The following is a 26,969-nucleotide window of genomic DNA, read 5'->3' as shown; positions in this document are numbered from 1 at the left end:
ACGTGACATTTAGGAGACAGTTCACATGTTTCGCTAACACAGGTATAAAATGTGTTCCTTGTTGCGGTGCAGTGAGTCTTGTGCCGTATTCCTTGTCGGATTTTGTTTTGAGTGGCTGCCTGTGTTTTGGTGCCCAAGACTGGTGCGCGTGTGTGTGAACTTGGGCGGGGACGGACTGAATTTGTCCTTGCACTTAAGTGCGCGTCTTGTGTGCGCGTCTTGTGTGCGCGTTTCAGTGTATGCTTACTTTGTTTCCAGGGGGGGGGGACGATGTAGTATAGTGTCGCCCTCTGCCAGATCTCCGTGTTATCATACATTTATGTTTCGTAGTAGTCTAGCTAGATGGCGCAGCCCCCTTCTGTCATGTGACGAGCTTGGACCAATCAGGAGGTGTCATCTGGCGTGTGAAGTCCTTTTTTGGTAATAAACGGCCGCGAGCCGGCTCAGTCCTTGTCCGGTTTTCATCAGGATCAGTTGGCTCCGTGTCTCTCTCTGCGTCGGGCGCTCGCCGCGCGTTCGCTGGGCGCGGGCCCCCACTAGCCTGCCGCTGCCGACACACTCTGCACTGGCGTGCTACGAAGGTACTGCATTCGTATTGCAATCAATGGTAACTGATGACTTTTCCCACGTCGCGCTACTTGCTACTAACGTTATCTCCGAAGTCCCTCAGGGCTCTGTTCTTGGCCCGCTTCTGTTCCTAATCTTTATCAATGACCTTCCTGCTGAAATTTCATTATCCATTCGTCTGTTTGCGGATGATTGCGTTCTCTACCGACGCATCTCTACTAGTAACGATCAGCCATTGCTGCAGGATGATTTAACCTTAATCCAAAATTGGTGTTCGACCTGGCTCATGCAGGTAAACGAATCTAAATGTAAGTTTATGCACGTGTCTCGTAAAAGATCTAACCTACACTTCTCATACACGTTAAACACTACCGCGCTATCACAAGCGGAATCTTATAGGTATCTAGGCATAGAAATAAGTAATCTAAGCTGGTCAAAGCACATCACGTCGCTTTGTACAAGCGTTTCCAAATCATTAGATTTCATCAGACGACCACTCAAGTTTTGCTTCGTCCACGGTTAGACTAATCGTATACGAAACCTTCATCCGTACCAAACTTGAATACGCATCCCCTATCTGGAACCCCCATCAATCCAGGCGTTAGAGGCAATACAAAACCGAGCTGCTCGTTTTATAACGTCCAAATATGGTTCTCGGTTGAGCGTTGCTAACATCAAGCTTCGATTGGGCTAACCCCCCTGGCATCCCGTCGTAAGATAGCAAGACTCTGCCTTTTTCATAAGCTATATTATCGGCGTTCGTGTTGTCCACTTCTCTACTCTTGTGTCCTGTCTGCACGCCTCACTTCTTTTTTTTGCTATATTATCATTTCCCTCATTTACGTGAGAGCCTAATTTGCCGCCCATGAGATCACGACGTTTGTCTAATTGTCAGTCTTCAACGCATTCATGGTTCAACTAACGCTTTCAATCATTTCTGCCGACTGCCATATCGAATTGGAATGTACTTCCTTATGATATCATCAACGAAACAAATTCTGTCAAATTCAAACTGTTATTATTACACCGGTGTTGTCCACAGCCCCGTAGTAAGCCCTTTAATTGGCTTTTTTCATTTTCATGTGTTTACTGTGTTTACCAAAGTTCTTGCATTTTATATTAATGTGTTTTATCTTTGTGACCCGTGGTTACCATTTGTTACCCCCCACTTATGTAATGCCCGATCAGGGGCCCTTAAGGGTAAATTCCGAGGAATTCAAGATGGTGGCCCCCATAGTAAATCGATAAGGAACCCAGTTGGTGATTGGTTGGTGACGTCATTAGTAATAGAATTGGTGATTGATTGGTGACATCACCGATAAAGCCAAGATGGCAGCCCCCATAGAAAATTAATAGCAACCCAACTAGTGATTGGCGACGTCACGTGACTGTGACGTCATAATTCACATGACAGCCAAATTTCAGTGCCACTGATGACGTCGTAGTTCAATATGGCGAATAGAAGTGAATCTACGTGATTATGACGTCATAATCAAAGATGGCGGCATAGTTTAGAAATATGAAATCGAAAATGGCGGCCGAATTCGGGAGCCAATGATGACGTAATGGTACGATATGGCGGATAGAGGTGGAACCACGTGATTATGACGTCATGGGACCAAATGGCGCCATAGTTTCGGTTTCCCAAATCTAAGATGGCAGCTTTTGGTGTGATGTCATAGCCGAGATGGCGGCCACTAATATTAGTTGTGCCCTTCACCTACCATTAACCCTCCCGCCCCCAAAAGTTCCTATAAAAGGGCAGTAAAACCGTCCCATTACGGGACCGCTATACATATACATTCGCTCCGCTATATGTACTCCGACAACAAGGGGTGCCCATCCGGGAACAGTTGGGTACCGAATTTAGTATGTAAATAAAACCCTATGGGTGGTAGTATTAAATAAATCCATGATTAAATAATGCATAGACATTGTATGCATGGAGGTACTAATTGAAACGTACACAGATCGCACCGAAAGCCGAATTCTAGGCCCACCTTGACCCCCAAACGAAGCAAATTCCGATTTCGGACGTATCGTGAGGGGTTTATAACACGAGAAGGGGTAGTAGACGTATAGAAATGGGACTGGTGCAAAACGATTTGTCTTGACGAGATATACTTGAAAAGTCGGGTAGATTAAACTAATCACGTGAGCGTAATTTCTCCGATAGATGGCGCTAGGCGTCGATCGCTCCGCTAGGCGACGTGCGTGCAGACGTATGTGAAGAGCCGTCTCCCTCGGGAGCTCCGCTCAGGTGCGCTCCTTTCGCAAAACACCTAACGCTCGTTACTTCAACGTCTTCCAGACGGTGGCGACAATTTTATAGTGTGCTTCTTCTCCGTCTTGACCACTTCGGTGAACCACTCTTAAATATTTTCGGTGTTTCCTTGTATGTCATAATCTCGGAAGGCCTTCCTGTTCGTCAGCCTTGCTGTTCGGCTCTGCACGGTTTCATATGGTGCAGAAGTTCAAGCTGGAGAATGTAGTGGTCGCTAGCCAAATTTTTTCCCAGTCGTGTCCAATCGACTTTGGATATTCCTGTTGTAGAGGTGAGGTCGGGATTTGTGCCCCTGGATACACTGTTGCCTAGTCGAGTTGTTAGTTTAGGGTCATTTCAGATGATTAGGTGATTCTGTAGCGCCGATTCTCTGTGAGGGCCGTTAAGATCTCCCATTATGACGAGTTTATGGACTTTAGAGAATTTTCGGGCTTCAGTGATGAAGTTTCCAAATTCTGATAACGGATCCCTGGGCGGACTGTATAAGCATACCATGTATAGGCTTTGGCTCGTCGAGCCGAGTTTCGCGCCACTGCGAATTTGATCTTCATTTGACCGTAGCTGTGCCGTGGCCTTGGCAACGCATCGCGTGATACGCCGCACCGATCTCCCGCGCCGCCGCGTGCACCAGCCGTTGCCGCTCTCCGCAGCTGGGTCGCCGCCTGACCACGTGACTCGCTGCGCGCATGGCTAAGGGGGGCGCCGCGTTCGCCGAGTCAGTGCGAGCCTGGCCATGAACAAGAGCGAGGACGGTCTTCTTTGAGCGTTGCGTGGGAGAGCGGGAGGCTTTGAGCCGTCGTCGCCAAGCGGCGTCTGACCATCCCCCAGATATGGCCCGGCGAGCTGCTTCACTGGAGAGAAGCGTCTCAGGTCGGCTGCTCGAAACCGGATGTCACGCGAGGTCAAGGAGCTACTCCCTGCACCTACATAGGTGCTAAAGTAGCTAGGGAATAATTCCTCGGGAATGACTGCCATGTGCCCAGTCCCCTTGGGCCTAGAAGCATCCACTGGCCGAACAGGAGCTGCACGTTGCGCGCACTACCGCCGACCCACGAAAGACTGCGACATCAAGGTACGTCTGCCGGAACTGCAGCTTGTGACCTAAAGCGACGCGCCTTATGCATTTTCATTTTTCAAATTTTAGGCCTTGGTCCTTCAGCTGCAGCGCGACGTGGGCCCTGTCATTTCACTTTCAAGATACTTAAGCTGCTTCGACCCTGAAAATGCTGACGCAAATGGTGAGTTGGAAAATCATCGCTTATTAACGGTGCCAATTCGCGTGCATGCGAGCCGTACCGTTTTTGCGGCGTGCCATTGAAGTAGAGGCTGCGATGGTGGCTTCGTGGCCCTCGCGTCGTTATCTTCCGCAACATCGAATCGTCGCGAGCTAACATGCTTTCGCACTTCCCAGTGCTAGCGCATCTGGTCTTTACAAGTGATTGTCTTGGAGGACATGTAAGCAGGTGTACACGCAGCTGATGTACGCGCGCTGTGTTGAATGACTTGCTCTTTACCTTGGTCATTAATTTCATTTAGAGAAAAGCTACAGGTGTCCATTTATGTCCTTCGTAAAGGCGGAATCATCATCTTACGAGCACTTTAAAAGATATACTGGCAGATTAATTTCCATACGCCTGCCCTCTTCACAGTGCCTTATGAGCCAGAAATGTATTCAGCGAGTTTACATTAAATGTAATATGTTACTCATCTAACATCCAATGTCACCATGAATAGCAGCTGCTACAGAGGCAGATATTCGTATCAAATAACTATGTTCTCATAGCGCACAAGTGAGAGGGAATTTTTTTTTTTTCATAGACATTAAAAGCAGAGGCGAGCCTGAACTAGTATGTTCCCGCCCATTGCTCGGCACAGGGCAAGTCAGAAAGGGGACAGAAAATCTCTCGAAAGATGTTGAGGAATAGAGGATCATAATAATGATACCTTAGTTGAAATCAAGAAAAAGAAAAGAGCATGGGCAGGACACGTAATGTGGAAGGAAGATAACCGATGGCCATTAAGAGTTACGGAATGGATCCCAAGGGAAGGGAAGCGTAGCAGAGGGCGGCAGAAAGTTAGGTGGGCGGATGAGGTTAAGAAGTTTGCAGGGACAACATGGCCACAATTAGTACATGACCGGGGTAGTTGGAGAAGTATGGGAGAGGCCTTTGCCCTGCAGTAGGCATAACCAGGCTGATGATGATGATAGGATCATGTGCTTTTGTGCAGTAATCACATAATGTAGTGGTCTCTCTAAAGCCTCAAGTATAGTCCTGTGTTTTGCAAATGGTCCAGAACAGCACTCGTAGCTATTTTTCCTGCCATGCTGTCGTAATGAGGACCTAGAATTGCCGCTTCTGATAATCATTGCGTTTGCTGCTGGCGAGCACAAAAAAAATTATATTATGGGGTTTTACGTGCCAAAACCACTTTCCGATTATGAGGCACGCCGTAGTGGAGGACTCCGGAAATTTCGACCACCTGGGGTTCTTTAACGTGCACCTAACTCTAAGTACACGGGTGTTTTCGCCCCCATCGAAATGCGGCAGCCGTGGCCTGGATTCGATCCTGCGACCTCGTGCTCAGCAGCCCAACACCATAGCCACTGAGCAACCACGGCGGGTTCTGGCGAGCACAGAGGGCAACGTGTGATACTCTCGCAAGTAGTCGGGGGAGTCGCAAAAGATGCGTCGCAGAATCTCGGGCACGCGGCAGTATTCAATTTGAGGACTGCGGCTTTGTAGCGTTGACTTTTCCTGTGCTAATGCGACTTTTTGTATTCATGAGTGATCAGAGTGACGGTGCATTGCTGTGACTGCTCACCACCGCAAAAAGGCATTGCTATAAAATTGTGGCCAGGCTGTCGGTGTAGCCAAGGAAATGTGCATAGTGTTGAGTGAAGCCAACATGAAGACGAATTCAATAAAGCATGCTTGCTTGTCTCTGCTTTGATTTTAACTGGGCAGTGAATAATTACTTCATTCTTTGTTTAATGAAGTTGAGTAATGTCCCGTAGTTTATCGCATAATTAGTCGAACATAATTAAATTCAGACTTCAAGATGCAAGATTCTGCAGCGTTGGGGATGTGGAAAATAAAACGTAACGCAGGAAGATTGCTATGCATTTTTATTAAGCACTGTTTTGACCCCTTAAATGGCAGGACCACCTTGTTCATTGCTTTGTATTTGTTCAGTTCAGTTCAGTTTGCTTATCACGCAGCAAGAGCTCACCTGAAATTAGCGTGGATGTAGAAGTGTTAACTTAAGAAAACAACTGCTGTGTATGCTGCACATGCATCCTGCAAAAAACTCAATATATGTTAAAAAAGAAAAGTAGGCAGAGTCGAAACTACCTTAAATTACGAAATACAGAAACTTGAGTCGCTTACTGAAAGAAAAGTACATTAAAATGAAGCCGAATAAAACAATAAAAATTCCTTGTTCTGTTTGACACCTGAGATGTATATACATAATGGAGCTAGAAGAGCTTCTAGCAGCAGTGTATTACATATTTCTGAAAGCCAATATCATTTGCACTTATATTTCGGCCAATTTTATTCTCTATTCTAACATTGTACGTTGCAACAGCTCATCTCAAGATTGTGAAGAAATAACCGGTGATGTGTACAAGAGTAGTCGCCTTTGCCTTCGCTATATATAGCCATACTACTATGCAACAATTGTAGCACAAACATTCATATCGTTACGGAAGGATGGAAAAAGAGAGTGGAAGAAGGTCAATAGACGGGGGCTGGCTGCTGCGTGCTGCCGGTGGTCAGCCATCTTAACTATACTGATTCATCTTGTATATATTGTAAATTGGCCCTCGACCCGACAATGCATGTAAGTCCACTAGTAACGAGACCTACTCGCCAACATCCCCAGAACACACTAACCCCCTATTTTGCCAGAATAAACGTATTTGATACTCTTTCTTTCCACGCACCGTTAATGACAAGAATGACTTGCCTTTATAAAACTTGTATCACCGTTATTTACTTTTTGTATGAGCATTATTGTCGTATTGGCATTGTTTTACTTCTTGTGACCTGATATTGTATTATCCACCCTGCATGGACTTCGTGTTCGCAGTATGTATTAAATAAATAAATAATAAATAAAATACAATCATTCTATACTCCCAACATTCCCCGTAACACGAGGTGCGGGATACCACGACTGGAAACGGAGCTCCGCAGTGGAAGTCGCATCACCATCCGTACCATGCATGACGGTGAGCACTCGGCATCAACGTCGTTGCCGCCTCCAACGTCACCGTCACCAGCTGCGTCGTTGTCGCCTTCTGATGTGGTTGTGCAACCCAAGGATCCGGAACTTTCTGCAGCACCGATGGCGCCGACGTTGAAGAGTGGGTGGCTGTGTACGAATGCGTGAGTGAAATCAACAGATGGGTTCCTACGCTTACGCTAGCTAACCTGTTGTTTTACCTAAGAGGCAGGGCAAAGGATTGGTACGAAAACCACGAAAAGCAGCTAACCAGCTGGGACCAATGCAAAAAGAAGTTGACGGAGTTCTTTGGCAAACCAGCCGGCCGTAAAGTTGCCGCTAAGCAGGAACTGGCCTCTCGTGCCCAATCCCCCACGTAGTCCTATGTCTCGTACATCCAGGACATGCTGGCACTTTATCGTAAAGCTGATCACGGCATGACAGAAGTTGAGAAGGTTGGTCATCTGCTTAAGCGCATTGCTGACGACGCCTTTAACCTGCAAAAGTTGCTCTACAGTTGATTCTAACACTAAATGATGCCGGCAATTCGAGCAGGCGAAAAGCCGACGCGTCTTGCAACCCTTCGCCAGACATCCCAATACTGCTGCAAAGTCGACGTGTGAAGATCAGCCCGCACAGCAGCATGCGTCGCCATCAGAGGACGTGGTGTGACTCGTTCGACGTGAACTGGATGCGATGGCGCTCGCTACTTTCTGTTCGCGTAGCCCTGATGCTACCCCTTTTTCGTACAAGCATGCTACCCTCGTACAAGCATCGTTTGCCAGGATCTTGAAAACATTGGCCTGCATTCAGTCTGTCCTGTCGCCAACCCCAGAGCCAAAGAACGCCCTTCTACAATTTTCGCTCCACCCCGCCGCTTCCCTTCGCGTTATCGCAACACGACTGAGCGGAGAACTTCGCAGGACCAGCCGATATGTTTCACCTGTCGCCGCATTGGTCACGTCGCCCGATACTGTCGCAACTCGTGGCCCTCAACACCTCGCACGCCGACCAACTTGAGCAGTTTTAATGGAAATGCCCACAATCTTTCGCCTACCGCCGAGTTTAACAGCGGGGACAACTATGGTAGGAACACGTGGTACAGTCGCTCACCATCGCCGCGCGGACACCAGTCTCGTTACCCGCCGTGGTTGCTCAGTGGCTATGGTGTTGGGCTGCTGAGCACGAGGTCGCGGGATCGAATCCCGGCCATGGCGGTCGCATTTCGATGGAGGTGAAATGCGAAAACACCCGTGTATTTAGATTTAGGTGCACGTTAAAGAACCCCAGGTGGTCGAAATTTCCGGAGTCTTCCACTACGGCGTGCCTCATAATCAGAAAGTGGTTTTGGCACGTAAAACCCCATAATTTTAATTTTTACCAGTCTCGTTCACCGCAAACACGTCGCCCATCTTCGCGTTCGCCGCAGCCACACCGCTTTTCGTCCCCTGTGGCTTTTGGCCGCACCCTTTCGGAAAACTAAGAAGTGCAGCCCTCGGTAGGAGCTGCTGCATTACCTACTACTGCAACAAATCCTCTGTCTGCGCCTACAAAGAGAAGTGTAATTGACGTTAAAATAGACGGCGTGCCTGTCCAAGCATTCGTCGACACTGGAGCCCACATATCTGGGATGACTGCTAGGCTACGTAGACGTTTAAAGAAGGTCCTCACCCGAGCACTTGCCCTGGTGCTTCGTGTGGCCGACGGCGGCGTGCTGGTTGTTCTTTATTTATTTATTTATTTATTTATTTATTTATTTATTTATTTATTTATTTATGGTACCCTCAAGGCCCGAAGGCATTACAGAGGGGAGTGGGAAAACGGGAAGTATAACAATAAAGTACGGAAAATAAACAATGCAGTCTGTTAGTAATTACTAATTATACAATACTATGTAATATCTTGCACAAAATTTGTAAGTACGACAGACAGTGTAAACAAAGTAGCAACTTGATAATTCCTGTTAGTACAATGTTAACCAGTGTCGTCCTTAGTCGCCTGTAAGTATACACGGCAAGTAAATGAAATAACATGTTAATAATTCCTAATTATACAATGTTAGCTAAAGCCTTACGAAACAGTTTGTTGTCGACAATAGATACAATTTCACAGGGAAGGTGGTTCCACTGTCGTGATGATCTGGGAAAAAAAGATTGACTGAAAGTGTTAGTGTTGCCTGTTTGAAGTCCGACCTTATGGCGATGATCGATGCGGCTCGATAGGTAATGAGGCTGAGAAATGAAGTTACTGTGAAGGGAGGAATGGTAATAAAATTTGTGAAACAGTGTCAAACGTGCTATTGTTCTGCGAGATGCAAGTGATGGAAGAGATAGATTGTCCTTCATTGATGTTATGCTAGCGGTACGGTTATAATTTGAAAATATGAATCGGACTGAGTTATTTTGGACAAGCTCGAGTGAGGAAATAAGGTTTTCATGGTATGGGTCCCACACAGCTGCAGCGTATTCTAATTTAGGGCGCACTAATGACTGGTAAAGTAGTAATTGTAAGGATGATGGTGCTTTGGAAAACTTGTGGCGTAAGTAACCGAGCATGCTATTAGCTTTACTTATTACGTACTCAGTGTGAATGTTCCAGGTTAGTTTAGCTGTTATATGAACTCCTAAGTATTTGTATGAGTTAACGGGTTCAAAAGGAATTTTATTTAGATAGTAAGTAGGAAGAGTACTTGAGGTGTTCCTCTGAACGCGCATAACTTTACATTTATTAATATTGAGCTCCATAAGCCAAGTGCTACACCAATCAATCACGTAGTCCAAGTCAAACTGAAGAGCATCAGTGTCGTCGTTAGTAATTATTTCACGATATATCACGCAATCGTCAGCAAACAAGTGAATGTGAGATGTCAATGAAGAAGGTAGGTCATTAATATAAATCAGGAACAGTAGGGGCCCTAGTACTGATCCCTGAGGCACACCAGAACGAACCTCAGTCAATGATGAATCGTAATTATTCGCAGTAACAAATTGATGACGGTTAGTAAGAAAACACTCAATCCATTTCAGCAGGTTACTGTCAAGGTTTAAAAGACTCAGCTTGAATAGGAGCAGTTTGTGGCAAACCTTGTCGAATGCTTTGCTGAAGTCTAAAAATACACAGTCAGCACAGGAGGCGCGGTCTAAAATACAGTGTAATCTATGAGTGAAAGATATTAGTTGGGTTTCACATGAGAATGTTTTGCGAAAACCATGTTGAGCAGAGGTGAAAAATGTGTTCGAGTCAAGAAAGTCAACGAGATTAGTAAATATAACATGTTCAAGAAGTTTGCAACAGGTGCTGGTAAGCGAAATCGGGCGGTAATTCAGGGGTGAGCTTTTGTTACCAGACTTATGCAACGGAACCACCTTCCCTATTTTCCATTGAGCTGGCAGAGTACAAGTGTTTATTGATTGCTGGAAAATATTAGCAAGTATTACAGAACAGTATGAGGTAGTGTTTTTCAAAAATTTGCTATTAATGGTATCATAACCGGGAGCTGAGTTTAAAGGCAAATCATGAATCAGCCTAGCAATACCTGCAAAGTCAAGAGCTATGGGTTGCATAATGAGATAGTTGTAGTGTTCTGTGTTTGGTAGATCAATGTTCGATGAAGTGGAAAAATTATTTGCAAATGATTCACAGAGAATGTTTGCGCAAGCTTCACTTGAAATAACTTCACCAGACTCATCTTTCAAGGTGATCGAGCTATCAGAAGACGGGTTAATGACGCGCTAAAACTTTCGGATATCAGTCGTAAGCATGTCAGGTAATGTATGGGATAAGTAATTGTCTTTAGCATTTTTTTAGTGCAGTTAAGTACAGATTATTGGCAACGTTATAGGTTTTCCAAGTTGTTTTACTTGCAGATGATTTTGCTAAGCGATAGAGACGTTTTTTTCTGTTAGATAGGCGCTTTATATAAAAGTTGTACCAGGGGGATTGAGGATTAGAAGTGATGATGCGATTAGGAATAAACTTTTCAGTTAATAGGCGTACTTGGTCTACAAATATATCCCAATTTGACTGGACCGTACGGTTCTCAAAATCAACAAAAAATGTTTGAATAAATGACGATAGTTCATTGTTAATGGCTTCAAAGTTGGCTTTCTTGTAATCGCGTATTACTTTTACCTTTTTGGGACGGAAGACTTTTAAACCGAATGTCAGTAATGTATGGTCGCAGTAAAGTTTAGTTCGTTCTCCGTCCTCGCTTCACCTTTGGAACTTGAAGCTTCTCGGATGATGATCGGCAGTTGTTGATCAAACGCAGGCAGGAAACGATGAGGTCAGATGTACAAGAAATATTTATACGTGAACTTTTCTATATACATGGCAGGTAAAACAAATACATTACAAACTTGAACAATTGAGAAACAAAGTCTCACTCTTCTACTGTCTGAATGACTGTTAGAGCCCAGACTCGTTTTAACGTACATAGTACGGAGGCTCACTGATCTATCAGCAATCCTGATTTCAGCCAAGTCTGAGGGACAGCATGTCGTCCCGATTTTTATAGCCCAAATATACAAAGAAAAAAAGGCGGTAGGGCCGTTGGCCCGTCCCACAGGTTCAGTTGCCAATCAGAGTCAACCGTTTGTTAAGCCACAACCCACAGGGATGGGCTTACTCTTAAAAATAAACATATTGGAAAACAAAGCTCTTTTCCTTCTTCGCCAAAACTCCGTTGCCCTCTCATTTCTCCGTAGTGAGTGACCGGCTCAGCAAAACACGCCAGGCCCGAACAAGTTATCGCTAGACCGTTTCAAATCCCAACGGCGTCTAGGCTGCAAATGTCTCGGAAGCAGGGGCACCGGCACCACGAAGTGCCGCTGTACTCAAAGTTTGGCCGTCTGGGAGACGGATGACCCTCCTTGTCCTTCAAACTTATTGTCTACAAGACAAAGTTCTTTGAGTGCGTGTTTCCAAGACGCCGTCGTGCGAATGCACTCTTTACGTGTGCACCGCATTCCTACAGCGTGCACGGTAAGCTGGTCTTAGACACCACGCAGGCAGTCGCACCCAACAACAAGGCTGGCGATTACGTTCCGGACGCGTAGAGGATTAGGTCCATGCTCACTGCATGCGGCACGGAGTCAGAGTTGCTAAGTCCTTCTTAACCTCGGCGGCGCCTCCAATTAGTCAGGGACTCGGGCGCCAGACCCACAATACCTTTTGTACAGCGGTTCGTTTCAAGGCTGGTCTGTGTGACCCGTCGGCGGACTGCCAACATCGTGCGCACAATACTGACTTCCAGGAATCGGCACACGCCCGCCTGGCACCTGCCGCGACGCGTCACCCAACCCCGCGCGTTGCCTGTGACCCCACATAACACAGCAACTGTCGCCCCGCTGACATGGGGGGAAGTGAACCCCCTCTCTATACACAAAGCACGAGGCCGATTCGTGAGACTTAAGAACCCGAACAATCAGAGCGACCTTACAGTCGCTAATACCAGGTAGGTATGTTATGGAGGAAGCAAGTTCTGGTCGATTAGTTAGAATTAAATCAAGCGTGTTAGCGGTTCTGATTGATGATCTGGTAGGCTGAGTCACAAGTTGGGAAAATGAAAATAGGGAACACAGTGTACAGAAATCTTTAGCCTGAACTGAAAAAGGCTTTATGGTGGGTGGATGCGTATTCCATATTAAATTTGGAAATATAAAATCGCCGAGAAAGAATAATGGTGCTGTAGAAAAACGGGAAAAAATTAGATGAATAGCATCGTGTAGCTGTTCAGTGAAAGTAGCAGATGACGAGGGTGAGCGGTAGCAAACGCCGAGGATTATCTTTGTGTGACCGAGAGTTAGGCAAGCCCATGTGGTTTCAAGTTCAGTGTTAATATCTATATGAAATGATGGAATATCTTTAGAAATTGCGAGAAGGACGCCTCCTCCTCGACGTGCAGATCGGTCACAGCGGTAGACTGTGAAATTGCCGGCGCCACAGAAAGTATCATAATCGCGCACATGTGCAGGAAGCCAAGTTTCTGTCAAGGCAATAATTTTTGCATCACACGTGTCGATTGCCGAAGATAAAGAATGAAATTTATTCCCAAGGCTTCTTATATTTGTAAAAAGAATAGGCAAGTATGGTAAAGCTTTTTGTGATGTTAGGCCACTACCCCTTACGCTTCCCTATTGTGACGCACGTGGTGGAACCGAATGATTCTGTAATGTGCCAGATGCACTCTGCGCTCTTTCACGGACGCTATCGGTAGACGCGTCGTAAATATAACACTTATTGTTCAGAAACAATTTATTGTAGCGGAGTTTAAAGTTGGGGGAACCGGGGTGACTGGTACCGAACTCTATTAACTTTTTGCGAGCAACGCGGGTGGGAACCGAGAAATCTTCGCTAATAGTAAGGTTATTTTGTTTGAATTGATCGCGCAGCGCGAACACTTTCTCCCGGGTTTTCGAATGTGAAAACTTTGCAACTATGGGGCGACACTTGTTAGGATCGAAAGGGCCAAGGCGATGTGCGCGATGGAGGGTGTCATCTGGAAATGTATCGAAGAATGATTTAATCGTTGATATTAACTTGGTCTCGGTTTCTTGCCATGATTCTTTTGTGTCAGGGATACCACGAAATATTAGGTTATCACGGCGCGATCTGTCTTCAATGTCAGCGAGGCGTAAGTCAAGCGCTTCCAAGCGACAGGTCGTACTGTTTACCTTGGCATTCACTTCCGAGATTTCTTTGGCCACGTGGTCGACGTTTTTAAATTTTTCTTCAAGTAAATCTAAGCGATTTTGGAGACCGGTAATTTTTGTTTCAATGCTTTTCTGGCCATTTTTGATTGACTTTACGTCAGCAGCTAATTCGGATTGTGTTTTGGAAGTTTGAAGCGATCGAGTGTGCAGATCCTTAAGCAGTTTGAATAAAACGTTCATTTGTTCAGAAGGATCAGAAGGAAGCGATTCAATATCAAGCAGAGATTCAGAACATGTGTTAGGTCCAGGGTTAGTCTCGACATCCCCCGAACGTAATAACAGTAGGATAACAGAACAACAGTCGTACACTGTGTCAAATAACACTTGCGGACACGGGAACATTACCAGGTAGCGGTTATCAGATTTTTTAGCATGAAGAGAGGCAATTATACGCACCTGCATAGCGAAAACAAGGCGATTAGGCGTGGTACCACAAGCGCTGCTCCCGTGTCCACTGAAGTGTAGGTCGATGGGTCGGCAGCTTAAATCAGCCTCTCCTGGTGATGGCTGTGTCGATGTGGCTGGGAGGCCGAAGGAAACGTCGAGCGAATAGGCTGGTATCGCGGCTGGCGTATCGCTGAAATAGGCTTCGGTCATGCCTGAGGCTGGCACAAGTAAATGGGACGGTGCGGGTTCACGGGATAAGTAGGACGACCATCCGAAGATGATAAAAAGCAAGACCTGCATAGCGAAAACAAGGCGATTAGGCGTGGTACCACAAGCGCTGTTCCCGTGTCCACTCAATGGTCTGCAAGAATGTGTACTGCACGTTTAAGTATAGCCGGCCGCCCTACTTCTGTTCTCTTTGCTGTGATCGACAACTGCCCTCACGACGTTATCCTTGGACTGGACTTTTTATCCAATCATTCCGCTCTCATCGACTGCACAACCAGCGTTCTTGAGTTGGAATTGCCTCAAGTCGCCGATGCTCCTAGCACCGCCCCACCGCACTTGTGCTTACTTCAATATGTGCGTCTGTCACCTGAGGCAGTCACTTGCGTCGCTTTGACCGCACATCCACAGATACCTGAAGGTGAATATGTCCTTCGCCCCATCATCGACTTGCTTCTGAACAGGAACGCTATTCTTTCGCATACACTCGTGGTGATTACTAATAATGGCGTCGTTCTTCCGCTTCTGAATTTCAGCCTGTGGCTTCAAGTGCTTCCACCCGGCATGTTCTCTGCCAGCGTTTCTAATAGTTCGGAATTTTACATAGAAAGTCTGAATGCCGAGAGTGGTTTCTTAGCGCCTATTGCAGCTCACAGCTCTGGTTCATTAACGGATGACTTCGCGAAGATGATTGCCCGTGACCTCACCTCGGCACAGGCCATGGACATACGTCTCTTCCTCGAATCGTACCGCGACACCTTTCATTTCGGCGACAGGCCTTTAGGCCAAACATCTGTTGTTCACCACCGTATAAACACTGGAGACACGAGTCCTATTCGTCGGCGTCCCTATCGTGTATTGCATGCTGAACGTCGAATCATCCAATCAGGAGTGAACAAAATGCTCCACAATGGGATCATCGAGGCTTCAGCCAGCCTTCGGGCTTCGCCTGATGTCCTTGTGAAAAACAAAGATGGTACCTGGCGTTTTTGCGTCGATTATCGCCACTTAAACAGTATCACGCGAAAAGACGTCTACCCTCTACCACGCATCGACGACGTCTTGGACTGCTTGTACGGAGCTAAACACTCGTCCATCGATCTTCGATTTGGCTACTGGTAGATTTCAGTTGGTGAAATGGGCCGCGAGAGGAATACCTTCGTCATGCGGGATGGCTTATATCAGTTCAAAGTCAGGCCCTTTGGCCTAATACAATGCTCCTGCGAAATTTGAACGTATGATGGACTCTCGCCTGCGAGGCTACAAAGGGACCACCTGTCTCTGTTACCTTGACGACGTTATTGTTTTTTCTCCTACGTTCGGCATCCACGTTACCCGACTCGCTGCCATTCTTGCGGTCTTCCGAAAAGGCGGCCTCCAACTGAACTCCACGAAGTGTCAATTCGGGCGCCGTCAAATTAGCGTGTTGGGACCTCTCGTTGACAACCGGTGTCCCACCAGATTCGGAAAAAGTTCGCAGCGTACGCAGTTTCCCTGTGCTACGTTCTGCTTCTGACGTGCGCTGCTTCGTCGCCCTGTGTTATTACTTCGGCCGTTTTGTCAAAACTTCGCCGACGTTGCTCGGCCTTTGACAGATCATCTAAAAAAGAACACGCCATTCTCATGGAGCCGGGAGCAGGCTCACGCATTCGCCGCCCTCATCGGGTTTCTGACCACCGCTCCCATACTTGCCCACTTTGATACATCTGCACTGACGCAAGCAGCCACGGCATCGGCACTGTTCTCGCCCAACAACAGAATGGTACCGAGTGCGTGATAGATTACGCAAGCCACCTGCTGTCACCTGCCGAGAGAAATTACTCCATCACCGAGCGGGAGTGATTGGCTTTAGTTTGGGCTGTCGCCATGCTCGGCATATTTGTACGACCGCATGTGTATCGTTTGGACGGAATCCAAGAACGAAAAGAACGTTCATTGAGGAATCACCCAGGGTATATATAGTCGTCGGCATTCACAGGCACGTGTTGCCGTAATCTTCGTGCTGTCAGTCAGTTCAAGCCGATACGTGCGACGCATGCGTAGTCTGCACGATACATGTTCCTCTGTTTAATAGTTTGCTAAAGCCGAGATAGACGATGCACTTGATTGAAATTGTGGTCGTACTGCAGCCGTCTTGGCTGACGAGTTATCCGTTTAGACCGTCTTGAGAGCGGTGTTGTAAGTTGAGTCGGGTTTGCGTGCACTCCACTTGGGGATGTTACCGGCTGGTTTTCCTCGCTTTCCGGCTCATCGCTGTCGAGGTCATCGTGTCGAACTGGCTCACGCGTTGGAATCAGGTGTCTCCGATTCCGACGAAGTACTTGTCATCTTCAGTAACAATGCGATAGGACCTCGGCGCTACCGGTCCCACTACCTGCGCTTTGCGGCCGGGTCCACGCTTTATCTCGGATCTTCACCACATCCCCTTTTCGGTTTACGGGTAAGTACTTCTTGTGGGCGCCAAGTTGTCTATGCTTAGACACAAAATTTTTAGGTTGCCAGCTGAAGTCTGGAAGCCTGGTTCGTAGTATTCTGCCCAACAACAGCTCACCCGGGGAACGAGCTTCCTCCAGTGGTGTAGATCGGTAGCTGAGCAGGCCCAACCAGAAGTCGTCGTGATTTTCTTGTGTTTTTTCATGATCCGTTTTGCTATCTGGACGCCTTTCTCCGCTAGTCCAATGGACTGCGGAAAGCCAAGACTAGATGTCACGTGCTTGAAGTCGTACCTGGACGCAAAGGTGGCAAACTCGTACGACGCGAACTGGGGGTCGTTGTCACTGCATACTTGGACTGGGATTCCATATCGCGCAAAATGCTGCTCAATTTGGCAATGATCGTACTCGACGTGGCGTCGCCCAGTTTTTTCACTTCCCTGAAGTTTGACTGCGCATCGAACACGCACAAGTGCGAGCTTCCCCCTTGCTGAAGGATATCAACGCTGACTCTGTACCAAGCGTGATCCGGCTTTGGTCTGAGCATAAAAGGCTCGCTTGGTTGCCTGTATGCGTACTTTCGGCAGATGGCGCAACTTTTCAACATAGTTTCAAAATCTGCACGTGCTTTGCATCTGTTTATGCCCAAGTGCCTTTCGTGTATACGTTGAAGCATTTCGTCCCTCGTCGACTTTGGAACAACTGCCTTGGTTCCTTTTAGCACCACTCCCGACAGCTCACTAGCAAAAGGTTTCATGCAGCCATCAAGATTGGCGCTGCCGCTGATGTAGCCCATCACTTTTTGTAACTCCGGGTCACTTGAAGTTGCGGCAATTAAGCGGTTAAGAGTTTTTCTGCTTACCAGGTCCGAGACTGCCCCGATTGCGTGAACCTCTATTTCTTCTGTCGAGCCATTCGTGTCCCCTGGGTGGTTGATGGGCGTTGACCTTGAGAGCATGTCGGCCAGCAGCAGTTGCTTCCCTGGTACAAATCAAGCACGTAGTCGTAGTTCAGTAAGCGCATGAAGAAACGCTGAAGACGCGGCGGCATGTCACCGATTCCTTTGGATGCAATGGCTAGCAGCGGTCCCTGGTCGATCTCTATGATTATCTTACGCCCGTATGCGAAGTGGTGAAATTTTTCACACCCGAACGTTATTTCCATTGCCTCTTATTCAATTTGCAAATATCGTTGCTCAGTCTCATTCATCATGCGTGATGCATACACAACAGGCAGCCAGCTGTCACTGTGAAGCTGCAGAAGTGCAGCGCCTAGTCCACTTTTAGAAGCGTCAGAAGAAATTCTAGCTTCCCTGGCAGCATCGAAAACAGTCAACACAGGTGCGCTGCTCAGCCATGTGCAGATGGCTGTTCAATAATTTGCGTGGTTGGGCGACCATTCAAACTTGGTGTCCTTTTTGATGAGACTGCGCAAAAGTTTGGTCTTTTCTGCCAGATCCGGAATGTACTTCCCAAAGTAATTGGTAACACCTAACATTCTGTGCACTGCAACTTTGTCCGTTGGCTGCGACATTTCTTTCAGCGATATGCTCAGTATGGCATTTGGCCTTATTCTGTCTCGGCTGATGACATCACCCAAAAAGTCGACTTCAGTAAGCGCGAACTTGCACTTGCTTGCGTTAAAAGTTCAGCCATCGTTTTTTGCCAGTTGCAATACATTTCGAAGGCTTGAGTCATGTTCTTCTTTAGTAACGCCCCAGACAAGGACGTCATCTACATATACATCCACCCTCGGAGCCCTGTCAAAAATTTCGCTCAATCTACTTTGAAAGACTTCAGGAGCCGAGTGTCATATATAAGAGGCATGCGGCGAAGAAAGAAAGGAAGAGGACGGTGTGTGCGGATCCGTCCGAACGCACGAAGCCTCGAGGCGCGTGACCCGAGCTGTGATCGGGAGAGAAGCGGCGCTGAGCTGGCATTATCGACGTCGCTGTGGGCCAAGAAGGTCAGAGCGTCAGCATCGTAGTGGCGACGGGAGCCATGGAGGGTCGGACAAGCCCGTGACGCTGGCGATTCAGGGTGTGGCCGTCGACCTCGGCGACGTTCGAGCGAGGCTCCTTGGACCTGCTGCAGCCTCTCACGGTGGTGCCGGGCACTCCAGGAATGATCCCCCTTCAGAGGCAGACCAGCGCGTACGATAGTCCCCGGGGCGTCTCGTCGACACTCGAAGTAGCGACGGAACCTGGCGTTAGGCCTAGCCAGGGAGGCCGGAGTGCCACGTCACCGACAGTGTTCGTGACACCGACATCTGAGACGGACGAGCTGTCCGGCCAATACCAAGGCAGCAAAGCTTGCGGAGTCGGCGGGAGCACCGACTATGACCAAGAGCTAACACGCATGGACTTGGAGATACGTGCGACGACAGAACTTTGTAAGAGCATTCCTTTTTGTCAGCGTCACAGCCATAAGCTAGGGTTGCCGGACCTTCGCCTAGATGGCGCTAGGGACTGGCACGGCCGGCAATTAGGACATATTTAGTCACCGTTAAGTAGGCAATAAAAGTGCCGATGCCCTTCATGGTACTTCACTTCTTAGGAATGTTATTTGGAGTTAACTGAGTTTTGAGTGTGTTTTATGTTGGGTTTGTTTTAAGTAAAATCTGTTTGCTGTGCTCACCTGCGTCTCCCGACTCCATCTCTTCAAACATTTTCACGGCCCCGAGATCAGTGACACGCGACACCAAAAGTGTTCGCGATTCCGAGGCGATACCGAAGGGCAGCCTCAGAAAGCGGTAGCGACCAAAGAGCGTGCCGAATGCGCAAATTTTTGATGTGGCGTCATCCAAAGGAATTCAGTGGAAACCAGAATTCTCATCGAGGCGGGAAAAATATTGAGCGCCAGCGAGCTCAGCCTCAATGTCTTCACGCTTAGGCATCTGATAGCGTTCACGTTTCAGGGATTCATTGATATGCCTAATATATATACACACACGTAGTGTGCCGTCCTTTTTACGTACAATAACATGCAGGCTCACCCAGTCCGTTGGTTGTGTCACTTTAGTTTCATGCCGTCCAACTCCTCCCGCAGTGGTTCTTGTAGTGTCAAGAGTACACGCCGCGATGGCTGGACTACAGGTATCGAACCAGTGCGTAATACCATCCGATACTGACGGGCGACGCACCCTGTTCCTTGGAAGAGTTGAAATTCCCGCAGTATTTCGTCGGCAGTGCTAGCGTAGACTGCATCCACCGACCTCGCGACTAGTCCGAGCGCCTCACTTGCCGACTAGTCCGAGTATTGCCCGGTTGCCTTTTTTGACTGTGAAAAAGTCGAATCTTTCAGCCTCATCTTTTATGGTCACTGGTAACGTCGCAACACCTAAGTGTTTGATAGCATCACCGCTATATGACCGCAGAATGGAACTGCTCGGCTTCAAACTTTGCATCTGTTCGCACTTCCGATAGACCGAGTAAGGCAGCAATTTAGCGTGGGAGCCTGTGTCCACTTTCAAGAAGGCATCCTGGCCAGCCACTTTAGCGTTTACGATCCAGTCCGTCGAGCTTCTCACACTGCAGGTTTTTACATCAAGGATGTCGAAGTGTCCTGCACGTTGACTACTTCGCCTACTGTAGACCCTTTCTTGCAACACGCTGCCGAATTATTGGCGCCACCACATACAACTCCGCAAAATGATGAAAAGGGCTCTTGATCTCCCGGTATCCACTTCCAACGGACGATTTCTCGGTCTTGGAATGGTCAACACCTTCCAGGAGCTCAAAGAAGCTCATCTAACAAATCAATACACAAGGTTAGCCCAAACACGATCGGGCCAACTACTTCTGGCTCGGCTACACATCAAACACGATTTTCACATACAAGAAAGAGTCAGAGTGCCAGAACTATGGAGACGCGCCATCCGAGTTCGACCCCTTCCAACCAAGATGGATAGAGAAGACCATATTGGCAACACCAAGCTAGGGCGGAAGCTTTGGAGCGTCACTATGGCAACAAACATGGAGTTTACTATGTAGATGTCGCTGGGCCAAGCCACGGGGGATGGTATACAGCAGCAGTCATACATCAGGGAACACACGTGGATGGGCTCACTTTTCGTGCACCAGGTACAACACAAGCAGAGGAGGTAGCGATCGCCCTAGCTGCCTCGGACTCTAATTCTAAATATATCGTCACGGATTCGCGTGGCGCGTGCCGTAATTACGAGGCTGGTTGGGTCACCCTATTGGCCGAGCGAATACTGAGAAACTGCAGCAAGGATGTCGATCCTACCACCCGCTGTATAGTTTGGACTCCTGGCCATCAGGACCTTCAAGGGAATGAAGCTGCTGATGCGGCAGCCCGAGCACTCACTTACCGGGCGTCCCCTTTGGCCCCTGAGGTCCTGGAACAAGAAGGCGAAATTCTCTTAACTTTTAAAGACATTTCTACCTATTATAAGGATAGCCATCGCCGGTACCCAGCCCCAGCTAAGGGACTGGAGAAAGCGAACGAACGCGTTCTCCTTCGCTTATACACCAACACAATGCTGTGCCCGGCAGTAATGAAACATTTTGATCCTGCGATCACTGGCAGGTGCCAACACTGTGGCGAGGTGGCTGACACTTATCACATGGTGTGGGCCTGCCAGCAAAATTCGGCTCTCACCCCCCACCCCAACCCTACCCGAGAGGACTGGGAGGCAGCCCTGCTTGGTTGCTCAGACCTTCAGGCCCAAAAGGCCTTGGTCAAGAGGGCCAGGCTGGCGGCTTCGACCAATGGGGTCCCGGACTAGGGACTCCACCTAGTATGTAGGGCTCCTGCGTGAGTCCACACCTCTCTTTCTTAATAAATGCTTTCCACCACCACCACATACAAAACGTCTTCCCGAACGCCGGACACCTACTACGTTCGTGCTACCGGTTGCATTTCAAGCATTTTAATGGCCGTGTCTTTACCGATGCGACCTGTTTTTCTGCCTGAGCCCATGCCTTGTTCTGCTGACTGGGCAGTTCAGCAGCCGTGCAGATTTGTTCGGTCTTGACTAGCGTAAGGTCTTTGACTTTGATGGGCTTCTCCCGCAACTTGGGGTTATGTACACCGAACACAATATGGTCGCAGATCATTGACTCGGTTAATTCAGCGAAGTTGCAGCTCCGGGACAGCTTTCGTAGGTCGCGCAGGAAATGCTCAACGGGCTCAGCTTCGTCCTGGGTTCTTGACCGGAAAATGTACCTCTCGTAGACTTCGTTTTGCTGTTCTTGACAGTACTCTTTAAACTTCTGCACGACCGTCGTGTAATCATCTTTGCGTTCCGCCTCCAGAAAGGTGAATTTGTTAAACACCTCGAGTGCATCGTCGCCAGCAACACTCAGCAGCAGCGCAGCCTTGTCAACTTCTGACCGTGGTCCTTTCGTAGATGGTGTCGCTTGTAGGAACAGTTCGAACTTCTGGATAAACAGGTTCCAATTCTTCGCGATGTTGTCGGATGAGCCGGAAAGTTGCAGATGCCCCGGTGGCTTGACTTGACTTGGTTACGTTCATCCAGCTACACCACTTCTGACACCATGTATCGTTTGGACGGAATCCAAGAATGAAAAGAACGTTTATTCAGGAAACATCCAGGGTATATATAGTCGTCGGCATTCACAGGCAAGTGTTGCCGTAATCTTCGTACTGTCAGTCAGTTGAAGCTGATACTTGCGACGCATGCGTAGTCTGCACGATACAGCACGTTTTTGGTCGTTATAGACCACCACGCCCTCTGCTGGCTGTCTTCCCTCCGGGACCCCACAGGACGGCTTGGTCGCTGGGCTTTGCGGCTCCAGGAATTTTCATGTGTTAACTCTGAGTCTGTACGTCTGCACAAGGATGCTGACTGGCTCTCGCGTCACGCCATGGATCCTCCCGATCCTGTTGTGCATGATCCGGTGACCTGCGTGATGGCTTTGACCGACATGCGCGCTGAACAACAACGCGACGCATCCGTACAGTTCATCATAGCCGGAGTGCAATCTGGCAGCACCGACGGCACGTGTCTCATGTTCGTGCTGCATGACGGCATCCTCTACCACCGCAGCATGAACCCTGGTGGCCCTGAGTTACTCCTCGTCCTTCCATGTCATCTGCGATCCGTCGTTCTCGAACAACTTCACGATGCACCGATGGCGGGACACCTTGGAGTTTTGCGTACATACGACCGCGTACGACACCGGTTCTTCCCGGTGTGTCTCTACCGCTTTGTGCATCGTTATGTCGCAACTTGCGAATTGGGTCAGCGCCGGAAGAAACCTCTCCTGCCACCTGTCGGCCGACTCCATCCAATTGAAGTTCCCTTTGAACCATTCTTTCGCATAGGCTTTAACCTGCTTGAATTTTTTCCGACGACGACTAGAGGGAATAAGCGGATCGCTGTCGCTACTGATTACGCGACACACTACGCGATAACAAAGGCGGTGCCGACTATAGCTGCGCGTAAGACGTCGCCGATTTTCTCCTCCACGATGTCGTTCTCCAGCACGGTTCACCTCGACAGTTTCTTACAGACCGCGGCCGCTCGTTCTTGTCTCGAGTTCTGGACGACCTCCTCCGCTCTTGTGCCACAGAGCACAAACTGTCCACCAACTACCACCCACAAACGAACTGTCTTACGGAAGGTCTCAACCGAACACTCATGGAGATGCTGTCGATGTACGTTTCCAACGAGCACCGCGACTGGGACGCCACGCTGGCCTACGTGACATTCGCGTATAACTCGTCCCGACATGACCCCGCAGGATATTCACCCTTTTATCTTTTGTATGGTGCCCTTTGACACCATCCTACCTTCTGTGCCCCGCGTTACAACTGAGAACGCTCGTGAAGTCATCGATAGCGGTCACATGGCGCGTCAAGTCCCCGATCTCGCTTATTAGCCTCGCAGCATGTGCAAAAAGAGCGTTGCGACCAGTGCCATCGCGATGTCCAGTTCGCCCCAGGTGCTTGCTGCTTTGGTCACCATGTCGTCAGGTCGGCCTCTCCCTGAAACTTCTCTCTCGCTACACAGGGCCCTATGAACTCTTACGTCAAGTTAACGGCGTCAATTACGAGATAGCGCCGTTACAGTTTCATCCATCCTCAAGGTCGCAGCCTGTTGACGTCGTGCACGTTTCGCGGCTGAAGCCATACTTCACTCGCAGTTCTTCGCCTACCATGCGCTGAGACGGCGCTTCACCACCCGGTGGACCTGTTACGGAAGGATGAAAGATGAGAGACATGAAGAAGATCGCGAGACGCTGGCTGCTGCGTGTTGTTACGAGTTAGCCATTTTAACCCCATTGACTCTGCCTGTGTATACATGGTAAATAGTCTTATACTCCCAACATCCCTGTAACAATATACCTAACCCTTCAAAGTACGAAAATAGTGGCCTTGAGAACACACCACAATGTACCTCAGCCGTAGTCTTAGTGCTTAGACTGCAGATCCCCATGAAATTGACGCATTAAGTTTCCATGCAGTTAATCTTGGAAGCATGTCATTAAGTTTGCTATCTAGATGTGTTCGCTGCTGCCACTATTCTTATTGAAAACAGGCTTTAGGAGGAGAGTGGTTAACTGGTCCACTTGGTATAGATTTATTGTTCTTTGGAAGCGGAAACAACCATGAAGCTATGGGAGCTTTGACGTTCTGGAAATTTTAATTTTTTTTAAACAAAAGGAGTATCTTGTAGCAAGCATGTTTTGGTAAGTAAGGCATGCGCCATATGTGTAGAATTTGGCATCCCCTTGAAGAGGTTCTTTTCCACTGCTTGCTCACTTATGTGCTGATAATATACTATATATTTGTGTCGATACAAACCACCTATTAAAATTGAACATGCCCTAAGCAAGAGCAGTCAGGAAGTAGTGCACTACACAAAACATAACTGTGACCTCCTATGGTAGCTCCATGGATGTGGTGTTCTGCTAAGCAATAGATCGTGGAGATCAAAGAGTTCCCATGGGTGGCCTACAACACGAAAACCGAGTAAAGTGGAGCCTCGTTTTTCATGTGGCGACATGCACAAGCTAGAAAGCTAATAGCGTCATTTTTATGTAAACAATGTACTACAATTATGCATGTGGCCCTGCTTGGAAAGCCACTGAAAAATGTGCATGGACGCAGTGTGACACGCTTCCGCGAGAGAAATAAGAATAATCAAATAACCGAAGGTTGACGTACTTGCTAGAAAGTGCGGAGAATAAACTTGTAAAGATCCACCGCGAGTTTATCCGCATAGGTTGATACGAGAGATCCCTTGTGTAATCGCTGTTCGGTAAGGTCACTGGTTTTATCGTGCACGCATGTGCACACCTCGGAAAATGCCGAACAAAAAAATCACTTTCCTGCTACTTCGCCTTTAGTTTGTCTTCTCGTACTTTGGAATGGTTGCAGCAACGCACGACAGCGCATAAGACCATTTATTTAATGTGTACTTGCGATAGCATGCGCATTGTTCTCCTCGCCATGAAGTGCACAAACATGGCGTGCGGCCCGGTCGCTGCCGTTCGTGCATACACCCTATTGAATGCACACAGAATGAGCTGCAAGTTGTGTGGTTTTAACTATCCTTCTTTCTTCCACCCACTTAGGTGCATCTGGACAGCCAATGGATACCATGCCCATCAGGCTGCCTGTATTGAACAAAATTAAACAGCACAACGGAATCAGTCAACCACGTGGGGCACCTCTGACAGCATATGTGGTGGGTTGCGATGGACTGAATGATTTCATCAGCATTTTCACTGGCTGTAAAGCTGTGAATCTCTTTGTATGATGCACGTGTGGAAAAGAAAGCCAAAACTTGTGCTTACTTGCTTAAAATATTCAGGCATGTCCCAATGCCAGCATGTGTGCCCAAATGCAGGCATTTGCTAATCTGATCCCCACTATCTCCTCCGGTAAGAGTGTGATAAATGCACTGCAGCCACCCTTTGGAAAAATAGCACACGGCAATTATTTCAATGTAATTAGTTCTTCCATGTAGGATAAATATGGGATAAATTAGCAGTACTCTTGGGCAATAATCTGCCACGTTGACATGGTGGAGAGCATTAATCCCGCTAGGTAACATCACTTTTGATATTTGCAAACAACCTTCTTGCAGCTTGACTTCATGTATGATATCTTTCATGCACTGTCAGTGTTCAGAATAAAAGCATTTGACCGCTGCAAACTCTTTCCTTTTTTCTTCTGGACATGCATATGGACACAATTGTGATGTAAAGAACATGCAGGGCTGTGTTACAGCACAGAAGTCTACTCTGGACGATTCAAGCTCATCGGTTCAAAATGCCAGTTTGAAAATTTTAAGAAATCAAACTATCGCTGGCCTTCTGTTTTCACTACAACCTGAAGTATACAAAAATAAACTTCGGGGGCCAAATGAAACTGACAAGATTGAAAAGATTCTCGACTTATGTTGGCGCTGCAGTTAACTGTGTTGGCAAGCAGCTGATTTTCCGAGTCTGTGAAGAATGGAATGTGCCTTGTACAGACGGCTTTTCATGCAAAAAAAAAAAAAAGGCATTGCATACATATTTGGCCAACAGCCTATTGTTCTGGCTTCACAGAATAGCTTTTTGACGTAATAGTTCTGCGGAAACCAGCAAGGTGGAGAAAAGTAATTAAAAAAGGGAAAATCAGACATCCACCTGTTTGTTGCAGGAATGCCGCTCAGGATGCATGGCGTGGTAGAGACTCAAGTGAGGATATGTGTTTGTCTGGAGTTTTCGCCATATTACAGCTTCCTCTCGCGTCAGAGCATTATGAGGCGGCGGTAGTGTTCTTCGTGAGAGGCGATGGTATTGAAGGATGTGCGTGTAGGTCAGTCGTATGCGCTCGGAGTGGAACTGCTCGGCGCGACCCTCTCGCGGCTCCCGGTGATTGCCCGCTGATTGCCGCGTAAGGACTCGTGCCCCGGAGTCCACACGACTCGTACGTGTGGCGGGAGCTGGTGCGCCCCAATCAGAATGCGATGTGCGGCCCTGGAAATCTTGGCTCTGGAAAAATTTCGGCATGCCGTCTGAGAGTCCGGGAAAACTATAACGCACTCCCAGTGCGGTCTCTTCGTGGTGGCTAACGCTATAGCTAGTTCCTCTGCCTCCGCAGCGCTCGCTCTGGAAACCGACGACGCATTTATTTCGGTCCCGTGACTGGG

At 47.9% G+C, this 26,969-nt stretch overlaps 1 protein-coding gene and 1 long non-coding RNA gene across 4 annotated transcripts in view; both read left to right on the top strand.

The window, feature by feature from the left end:
* LOC135918016 (1,5-anhydro-D-fructose reductase-like) overlaps positions 1–26,969 on the top strand; it is a 217,370-nt gene that overhangs the window by 57,513 nt on the left and 132,888 nt on the right. The window lies entirely within an intron of this gene.
* Positions 474–25,985, top strand: LOC135918017 (uncharacterized). Its single transcript, XR_010569507.2, has 4 exons — positions 474–581; positions 3,413–3,923; positions 3,996–4,089; positions 25,402–25,985. It is a non-coding gene; the product is annotated as an uncharacterized lncRNA (long non-coding RNA).

The sequence above is a fragment of the Dermacentor albipictus genome, chromosome 7 (genome assembly GCF_038994185.2).
Source record: "Dermacentor albipictus isolate Rhodes 1998 colony chromosome 7, USDA_Dalb.pri_finalv2, whole genome shotgun sequence".
NCBI classification, from domain to species: Eukaryota; Metazoa; Arthropoda; class Arachnida; order Ixodida; family Ixodidae; genus Dermacentor; species Dermacentor albipictus.
The sequence above is the reverse complement of the archived record's forward strand: the minus strand, read 5'-3'. Positions and strand labels throughout refer to the sequence as shown.